This window comes from Triticum aestivum, chromosome 6B (assembly GCF_018294505.1).
Source record: "Triticum aestivum cultivar Chinese Spring chromosome 6B, IWGSC CS RefSeq v2.1, whole genome shotgun sequence".
Lineage (NCBI taxonomy): Eukaryota > Viridiplantae > Streptophyta > Magnoliopsida > Poales > Poaceae > Triticum > Triticum aestivum.
In genome coordinates, this window is record NC_057810.1 from 268,670,617 (window position 1) to 268,681,251 (window position 10,635).

A 10,635-nucleotide genomic window follows, 5' to 3' on the forward strand; every position below is an offset into this window, starting at 1 on the left:
CTTTTTGGAGTAGTTTGGTTCTCGTGCGTTTATAAAAATGGGGGAGTTTTTCTCGTCTTGCGTTGCTCTCTTGCCTTCTGCTCTTGCATTTTTCTGGAGCTCGTGACTGCTGCCCTGCCCTCGCGCGCTTCGCGAGCGGGGGCTAGGTATGGTGTGCGCACCGGGATTAATCGCTCCCCCCATGAGGGGGGGGGGGGGGCTCAAGGGTGCGGCCGCCACGCGCGCCCACCTCGCCGCGATCTGGCAGTTGGCTCCTCGCGAAGCACCCCAAGGCAGGTAAACAGGCCCCTTGCAAGAGCCAGGCTCTCACAAGCCCGCAGCAGCCATGCCTCGGGAGGACAAATGTGTCTACAACGTCAAGGCCCGCTCGAGACTCGCGAAGCCAAAAGATAAGTCACAACCACCATCCCACCTAAGGCCACGAACCTGAGGGGTCGCCCCACCCCCACGGCATCATTTCAAGGCATTTCATAATTATGTACATCACAATCACAAGGGGCTCCCCCTTTTTCAAAAAGCTCTCACAAGGGAACTTCCAAGTTTGTCATACAGGTTAAAGCAAATAGAAGTGCGGGTCTAGCCCAGCGCCCTCTTCGTCGCCTTCGTCCGCGCTGCTCATGCTGCCGGAGCCGTGGTAGCCGTCCTCCTCGTCACCACTGCCCGTACCATCCGCTCTGGGCATGAGCACGACCGTGTCGTCCTCGAGAGCCAGCTCCTTCACCAAGGCATTCACATGGTCGTCCACCCACTTGGCGAGCTTGTCTTAGGTAGCCGCAGGCACGGCGGCTAGCACGGTGTTGAAATCAAAGTGGGAACCGCGGTTCAGGAGATTGCTGAAGACGCGCGAGAGCGCACGCCCGAGGAGGCCCCGGCTCCTCTCCTCAACAAGCTAGCGAGCCTTCGCAGCCTGATCCTCCAGGCGGGTCACAACATCAGTGAAGAAGTTAAGATGGCTGGCATAGTCACTCTCGTGCAGGTGAGGAGCGCTCTCGTCACAGATAGCACCCAAGACATGGTTAGCTCTGACGCGCAGACCTTCGAGCATGGAGCCGTGCTCGCGTTCCAGTGTCAGGCGGCGGCTCTTTTCACTCGAAGCCTTCTTCAGGAGGGAGGCGGTGTCCTTGACTTGCTTCTGGAGAGAGGATATCTCGGCGCGGGCAGAATTCAAGGCAGATTCGGAAGAAGTCAGAGCTTCTTGGGCAGTGCTCTCACGCTGTTCTGTGGATTGCAGCTTCGCCTTCAGGACAGAGGTCCTACCTTCAAGTTCGGCCTTGAGGAGCTCCAGATCCAGGCGGTGCCCCTCAGCTAAATCAGCACGCGCCTTCGCCACCCTCTCGTCCACCTCCAGTTGGACCTGGGCTTCTCGCGCGGTGACGGCATCCTCAGCCGCGGCATCCTGACGCTCCCTCACCTCCAACCTCTCCAACGCCATGCTTTGCTCCACAGCCTCCAACGCCAAGTCATTGTGGCACCTCAGGAGCTCTGCCTCAGCAAAGGCCGCTTCGTCTAGTGAGGAGGCCAGGAGGGCGCGGTGCTCCTCAACTTCTCGCTCAAGGGCAGCATTTGAAGACAGAAGCTCCCGCTCCCGCTCCTCGGCTGCCTCACGGCGGCGGTTGGCGGCTTCGGCCTCCTCCATGGCGCGGGCGCAAGCCTCGTGGGAAGTCGCAAGTGAGGCCGCTGCAAGCGCGTCGGCCTGATCGCACAGAAGTTTCCAGAGGTTGATGGCAACCTTTAGCTGCTACCACTCATGCGCCAGGCGGCGGCCTTCCACCTCGAGCCTGGTGTCGACATTGGCAAGCTCCCTGCCAAGCTGGATCATCGCACGCATTGCCTCGCTGAAGAGCTTGAAGCGAACAGCACTACGCCCGCGTCCAAGCGCCAGCGCATGGCCAAGGCCTTCTTCAGGCCCAGAGGCTGCCGAGGAGGCATTGGGCGTCTCACCTGCCCCTGGCCGGGGGCTGGCCGGTGTAGCCCCGCAACCTGAAGATGAAGATTGCCCAAGAGGCGCCCGGTCGCCAGCAATGACCAGAGGAAGGATTGTCGGTGTGTGTCCCCCGTCCTACAGGCCGGGTCATGGAGAAAGGAAATAGGAAGCTCGGGCCTGGGGCCCCCTTGCGGCACCTCGGCGGCCAGAGTCAACCCCGCGCCTCGCACAGGGCCCGGGCACCGGGGGCTGTGTGCTGTGGCCGAGCCAGGATCCTTGGAGGCGCTAGCCTCCCGAGGTTTCATCGTCACGAGAACCCTGCAAGGCCCTGGTTAGGAGAGAACGCGGCACGAAAGGAATCGAGAGCGAAGGTACTTACTCGTCTGCAGCCACATATCTCCTCAGCTTCAGCGGCCGACAGGTGCCATCGTTGCTGCAAGGAGATCCCTTCCTCTTCAGGAGCGATTCAAGACTCAGGCGGGGCCGACCGGACCCCGGAGGGCGACCCTAGGGAGGAGGAGCGTTCGGCGGGGCGTTCAGGGCGGAGGCCCCAAGAGCAGGGGCATCTAGCGGGGTCTTTTGGCCAACAGCTCCGGAGCCGTCGGTGGGCGCCTCGCCATCGGCAGCCACCTCGAAGCCATCACCCTGGGCTTCAGGAGCCTCCACCTCCAGAGCATAGGGTTGCGCTGACCCCGCGGCGGCCCCCTTCTGGGTCTCGGGAGTCCCGATCTCCCAGGCCCCCATCAGCGCCTGGCCTCCGGAGGAACCCTCGATAGCTGCTGGCGACGGGCGCCCCCCTGCTTCCACACTTGGGGCGCACGCGGCAGGATCAAGTAACAGGGGAACCACAAACACGGGGTTATCACGTGGCCCCTCAAGGCCCTCCGGGCACAACCCCCACTCGTCAAATAGGGGCATCTGCCCCACGAAGGTCGTCTTGTTCGAGCACTGGTAGAGGAGGTAGCCATCTCCAGGAAGGTCGGTGGGCTCGGATTCGCCCGTCGGGAGTTTAAGCACCATGCTCAAGGTCCCAGCGGTCAGTGACGGCTTCTGCAGCCTCATGGGATCCTCGACACCAGAAAGATCCCACATTGGGCGAGAATGGCGCTGGAGGGGAGCGACGCTCCCTGACGAATTCCTTCACCACCATCGGCGCCGGCACCTCCAGCTCTTGCAGCCTCGCCAACCTATTCCAGACGCAAGTAAGGTGCCAGTCGGAGAGCTTTGCGTGCCCCAACCGGAGCTGGGCGAGGCCGGCGCCCCAGGAGCCAGGAGCAGGGGGCTGCACATGCCAGCATCCATAAGCAGTCACTGCTTCCGGAACCCCTTCGCATTAGGCGAAAGTTCGAAGTCGATCCCCGAGTCGGCGGTTGCGGCCACAGCTTCGAAGGTCACACATCCTGAGCATTGGCAAGCATCGACCAGCTGGAGCAAGAAGAAATGGTGAAACAGGGCCACGGAAGGAGTAATGCTGACCATGGCCTCGCAAAGGAAGGCAAAGGCGGCGAGAAGGATAATAGAGCGCCGATCCAGACGTAGTAGGTGGATCTGGTAATGCGAGATTACAGCATTGAAGAAGGGAGAGAAGGGGGAATCAGACCCGCAAGGAGAGCATGGAGATAGATGGGGATCTCGATGGCACTCATCTCACCCACACGCCAAGACGCAAGACGGACGGCCATTGCCTTCCATTCGTTGGATTCAGCTGTAAGGGCATGGCGGACCTTGTCCAGCCACTCCTAGTTGATTACCATCGACCACTCAAGAGCTGGCTCCAAGGCCGGCGTGTGCCCCGGCCGGAGCGCGCGGCTTCCCCTTCTTCCTCCTTGGCTGAGGGGCCATGACGGAAGCCGGAAAAGGGGGCGAGACGGCAACGCCGGATCTACGCATGGAGCTACAAGATTGGGAGAAGAAGAAACAAAGGCCGAGCGCGATAATCTGCGAGGGCGAGCTGCTCTAGCAATGAGCGACCACTAGGCCTGGCGAATATCAAGACGGCGTGGGGAAGTGGAGACGCCCATCCCATCGATCACCATGCGTCATCAAGGTCGCAGGCGGTTAGGGCCCGCGGCGCTCCACACTTGCCCTTTGGCTTCACCTGGAAGCCAAGTCCGAGCGCCCCTTGGGCCCGGGGGCTACTGTCGGCTTTCTGGATATGGGGGTATCCAGACTTGCCTGCTTGCGGCCCACCGCATGGCTCCATTGACGGCCTGGCACGGCCTAGTTTCGACATCAGCAGCTCAAGACCCTCGCGAGGGACCAAGCCTCGCAAGGCAGACGACGCCAAGACCCCCGAGGGGCTCGGCCTCTTCAGGCTGGCTCCCGAGGGACGGAGAGTTCTATGCAAGGTACACCTCATGAGGCACAGCTGACGTGAACCATGAAGACCAAGGCCAGGCAGGCGCCGGGCGGGCACTAGGCGGGCACCAGCGGGCGTAGAATGCCAGTGTCCTCTTCGGTGCAAGGGAGGCAAGGCACAGACACGGAGTCCCGAGGAATCAGCCAAAGGTTTCCATTCTGGTGCAACAAGACCAAGACCACAAGGACGGCAAGACGGAGGTCATCACCGAGCCCACCGTAGTGTCACGACCAGGGGCTTTTCGCAGGCGAAGACCACTTTTGTCTGGATAAGTTGTACTACTTGTCCCCTTTCAAATCCGGCCGTTATGGGATCCCTTCCCGCCAACATTTGGGAAGAGGACAAAGGCCACTATAAATAGGACTTAGCCACCACCATAGAGGGGCATCTGATTCCGATCGGATTCACCCTCACCCAACCACGTCACCAGCTCTCTTGAGCTCAAGAACACCTCACCTCCTGAGGCCAGTTCATCCACTATACTAGTTCACCCTCGGCCCTTCGAGGCAATCCACCAAAAAGCTGGAGTAGGGTATTACACCGCAAGGTGGCCCGAACCAGGATAAACTGTTGTGTCTCTTTGTCTCTTCGAGCTCATCGCGCTAGGCCTAGGAGAATCGCGAGTAGGCAGGCTGGGTAGGTTGAGATCTCCGCACGCACCCTAGAGTTCGAACCTTTCAAGGGTTTGCGGAACCTGTAATCCAACAAAAGCAATCAAAGCACTTTGGAAAGAACTTAAGGAAGAGATGAAAAAAATCACGTTAATTAATGTGATTAACAATTTCTATAAAAGAATGAGGAAAATAGAAGAAAGCCGGAAGTTACGCAGGATGTCAGAGCAAGACGACATCTACAAGTGCACGTGCTTGTAACAAGATCCTACCAACACAGTTTCAGACCAGAAGTTACTCTTAGGGCCAAAGATGACTTCTTGGTTAATTTCAACGAGGGGCTCTGCCTTTTTTGCCGGCATAACGTCGTGGAAGTGCGTTAGGGATGGGGGCGGTTAACAGGAGGCCCATATTGCGCATCGTACTAGCGTAAATGATGTTTATGCAACTGCCCCCATCCATGGAGAGCACCTTCATGAGTTGACAACATCCAGTTATTAGATTGAGGATGAGCATAGATTTTCCAAGGTTACGGATGAACTCTGGGTAGTCGGTTATGCCAAAAGAGATAGTGGAGTCAAACCAGTCTAGGTATTGGGGAACTCTGGGTTGTCAGTTATATTATGGAACATCTCGCAACGTCGGCGGAGGCCAGTGGTCGCGAGTTCCTGGCATCATTGTCTTTTGACCTACCTTTTTTTCCTTTTTCCAGCTTGTCATTCAGGGTGCAATCTCTTGTTGACTGTGAGGCCTTTTAGTTGTTGTGGCTATGGTACTTCCAAAGGCTAATCTCCTCGTAAGTGTGACCTTACCTTTTTGCCGCAAGATCCAGTCATGTTGGTGGCTGCTGAGATCGGATTCCATGTCATTATCCTTGTCCTATCAGAGAATCTAAACAGTGATTCTTTCACGCCTGAACAAAAAGATAAGAATCCGGATCCTCCGATAGATAAGAAGGCAAGGCACAAAGCAGTTTTTCTAGTTTCTTGAAGGCCAGACAGTCATCCAAGGAAGGAATTTACGGTCTCTTTTTGTTCCAGTTTGCGGTTTTTGTTCCTTACGGGTTCCGGCCTCCGCTTCCATGGATTCCTGGATTTCTGAAGCCGACATCTCGCAGTAGCTGTCGCGCCTGCAGATGCTACTACTGCATCAGCAACGGACTGATCAAGTGCAGTTCAGTTAACTGCTTAACTGAACATGCAACATCGCGTGAGTGGGCCTACGGGCCGAGTGCGTTTGTGGGGTTATGTAAGTATGGGCCGCGGGCCTTGTAAGGGTTAGCTACTTATGTACGCATCGCCAGAGGAAATGGCAGCGAGTGATTAAACGATCCCCCTTTCCCCTTCTCCGCACCTCCTCACCTACCCTGTTCTCTCCCCTCATCCCCAACTCTAGATCGAGATCTCCCCTGGGCATTATAGTGGTAATCAGAGCCATCCCCAAAATCCTCCCGATTTTGTTTTCCACCGATCGCGGCCGCGCTGCTCGCTTGTCCTCCAGATCGAGCGGTAACACCCACCGAGCTAGGTGCGAGCCGCTCCGGCGAGCTCGCTCGAAATCCTACTCGGGGTTCACCTCGATTCAGAGCATGACCACGTCACCGTCCAAACCTTCGGCGTAGACTCACCGCGTGGTGGACGCGATGACGGAGACGACAGACAAGATGCAGAGCCTGCTCGAGACCGTCATCCGCCGCCTTGATGCCAACCAGAAGACGGCCGATGAGTGTCACCAAGCGTAGGTCGCCTGCAACGATCAGGTCTCCAACGAGCTCAAGCACCTGGCCAAGCAGATCGATCTGACGCAAGCAGATGTGGACGAGGCCCGCAAGTCCCCTCCGCTGCTCGACCCCGACACATCCGCGCCCGGTACGACGACGGCCTCGGGCTCCACCATCCACGCGCCACCCCCTCCACCACCAACGACTCACCCACCGCCACCACCGCCACTCTACACGGAAGGCGCATTGCAGCTTTTGTTTGCACGACTCGTCAACCACGGGTCGCCTGCTGCTGCAAGATTCACCCACCGCATACGAGCAACATCGGGGGGTCGAGCACTATACCAAGCCGCCCAAGCACGATTTCCCCCGATTCGAAGGAGACGCGCCACGCATCTGTCTCGAGCGATGCACCTCCTACTTCTAGGTCTACCGAGTACCGCAACACAATTGGGTAACCACCGTCGGCCCGTACATGGTTGGGCTCGTGGCGATGTGGCTGCAAGCGTATCGACAGACACACCCTGCTATGTCATGGCCTGCATTCAGAGCAGCTGTGGAAGCAGAGTTCGGCCCTGAAGAGTTTGAGGCACAGATGCATCACTTAGTCCAGTTGCGTCAGACGGGCAGTGTGCAGGAGTACTATCAGCAGTTCGAGACATCCATGTACCATCTCTTCTCCTTGGATCCAACCCTGAGCACACAGTTCTTCGTATCTCAATTCTTGCTTGGTCTGAAGGATGAACTACGGTTGGCCGCCAGGTTACAAGCTTCCACAAGCATTACCCGAGCTATTGTGTTTGCACGAATCCAGGAAGAAGAACTAGAAAAACAATGGACACCGCGCAACCGCGTTGTTCCCGTGGGGCGGCCACCACCAGCAACAGTAACAGCCGCTCACGTTCGTGCCGCCGCCCAACCTCGTCCAGGCGGCGACTAGTTCGCCCAGGAACGCAAACTCAAGGAATTCCGACGAGCTAACGGTCTATGTTTTTGTTGTGGCGAAAATTACTCACGCGATCATCAATGCAAACGCACCAGACAAATGTTGATGATCGAAGTGGGTGATTTTGGAGAAATTCTTTCAGATGATATAGTGCATGCTCTACAACTATTGGACTGCCTCACACCCACGAGCCGGAGTGTTGTGCCATATCACACCATGCAGTTTCTGGAGATGAAGCGCCCTCCAAAATTTGCCTTCACGCACAAGTTGGAGATCAATACATGTTACTATTTGTGGATTTCAGGTAGCTCACACAGCTTCATCAGTGATCCTTTGTGCATCGAGTGTCAGCTCCCACAGAGGCCTTGCCACCGGTGTCAGTCCGGGTGGCCAACAGGCAACGTTTGCATTGCAACAAGATTGTGCAAAAATTGGGATGGTTAGTACCTGGACACACTTTTCATACAGACCTTAGAGTCCTACCACTGGGAGTATATGATGGAGTCCATGGCATGGATTGGTTATCCGCGCATTGGCAACCGAAAATGATCACGTTTGATACAGAAGGGAAAACCGTTCATCTCCAGGGTGTCAGAACTTCTGATCTTCCTCCAATTGCAGAGTTAGATGCGTATGAACTCCATCGCATGGAAGTGGCCAACGATATTTGGACTGCAGCTCTCGTTACAGTCGAGAGGTCTGACAAAGAGATCAAAGAACCTATGCCACCAAATATTCAGAAGGTACTGTCAGAATATCAGGACGTGTTCGCTAAACCAACCACTTTACGACCCCGTCGACAGTATGACCACGGCATACATCTCAAGTTGGACACTGCCCCAATCAATAGCAAGCCCTATTGATACTCACCTGCTCAGAAGGACGAAATCGAAAAGCAGGTGCAAGACATGCTGAAGACTGGAGTCATTGCTCACAACATGAGCCCTTACGCTGCTCCAGTTCTGTTGGTGAAGAAAAAGGACGGCAGTTGGCAACTCTGTGTTGATTTTCGACGACTGAATACTGCAACTGTCAAGAACAAGTTTCCGCTGCCGGTCGTGGATGAATTGGCAGGTGCTACATACTTCTCCAAGATTGATCTGTGCGCCGAATATCATCAAATCCGTATGCGCGAGGAGGATGAAGAGAAGGAAACTTTCAAAACTCACTGTGGGCACTACCACTTCAAAGTGATGCCATTTGGCCTGTGCAACGCTCCTGCAACATTTCAGTGTCTCATGAACACCGTGTTTGGGCGATACGTCTGTAAGTTCATCATTATATTTCTTGACGACATTTTAGTCTTCAGCACTGACCTGCAGCAACACGAGGAGCACCTGTGTCTCACCCTGAAGCTGCTCCGTGAACATCAACTTTTCGCCAAGGCAACCGAGTGCTCGTTCGCACAAACTAGCATCGACTACTTGGGGCACGTGATATCCAAGGACACAGTCTCCACTGACTCGAGCAAGACCAGCGCCATGTAGGCCTAGCTCGTGCCCGCGACGCCCACCGAGCTTTGCAGGTTCCTCGGACTGACTGGCTATTATCGCAAACTTGTTCCTCACTATGGCATCATCGCGAAGCCACTTACCCAGCTCCTGACGAAGAAAGGGTTTGCATGGAACGACAAGGCCCAGCATGCGTTCGAGATGCTGATGCAAGCCATAGTGAGCACGCCCGTACTAGCACTCCCACACTTCGCGCAGCCGTTCACCATCAAGACCGACGCGTGCGATAGGTGTCGGTGTCAAAACCGGCGGATCTCGGGTAGGGGGTCCCAAACTGTGCGTCTAAGGCTAATGGTAACAGGAGGCAGGGGACACAATGTTTTACCCAGGTTCGGGCCTCTCGATGGAGGTAATACCCTACTTCCTGCTTGATTGATCTTGATGATATGAGTATTACAAGAGTTGATCTACCACGAGATCGTCGAGGCTAAACCCTAGGAGCTAGCCTATGATTATGATCGTGATCGTGTTGGGGAACGTTGCAGAAAACAAAACTTTTCCTACTCGTTTCACCAAGATCATCTAGGAGTTCATCTAGCAACGAGTGATTAGATGCATCTACATACCTTTGTAGATCGCGCACGGAAGCATTCAAAAGAACGGTGATGATGTAGTCGTACTCGACGTGATCCAAATCACCGATGACCAGCGCCGAACGGACGGCACCTCCGCGTTCAACACACGTACGGAACAGCCACGTCTCCTCCTTCTTGATCCAGCAAGGGAGGGAGGAGAGGTTGAGGGAGATGGCACCAGCAGCAGCACGACGGCGTGGTGTTGATGGAGCTGCAGTACTCCGGCAGAGCTTCGCTAAGCACTATGGAGGTGGAGGAGGTGTTGGGGAGGGAGAAGGAGGCAACCAAAGGCCAAGGCGTTCAGGTATGAAGTCCCTCCTCTCCCCCACTATATATAGGAGGGCCAAGGGGGGGTGGCCGGCCCTAGGAGATCCAATCTCCTAGGGGGTGCGGCGGCCAAGGGGGGTTTCCCTCCCCCCCAAGGCACCTAGGAGGTGCCTTACCCTCCTAGGACTCTTTCCCCCTCAAACCCTAGGCGCATGGGCCTATGTGGGGCTGGTGCCCTTGGCCCATTAGGCCAAGGCGCACCCCCTTACAGCCCATGTGGCCCCCCGGGACAGGTGGACCCACCCGGTGGACCCCTGGGACCCTTCCGGTGGTCCCGGTACAATACCGCTAACCCCGAAACTTGTCCCGATGCCCCAAACAGGACTTCCCATATATAAATCTTTACCTCCGGACCATTCCGGAACTCCTCGTGACGTCCGGGATCTCATCCGGGACTCCGAACAACATTCGGGTTACTGCATATACATATCCCTACAACCCTAGCGTAACTGAACCTTAAGTGTGTAGACCCTACGGGTTCGGGAGACAAGCAGACATGACCGAGACGACTCTCCGGTCAATAACCAACAGTGGGATCTGGATACCCATGTTGGCTCCACATGCTCCACGATGATCTCATCGGATGAACCATGATGTCGAGGATTCAATCAATCCCGTACGCTATTCCCTTTGTCTATCGATATGTTACTTGCCCGAGATTC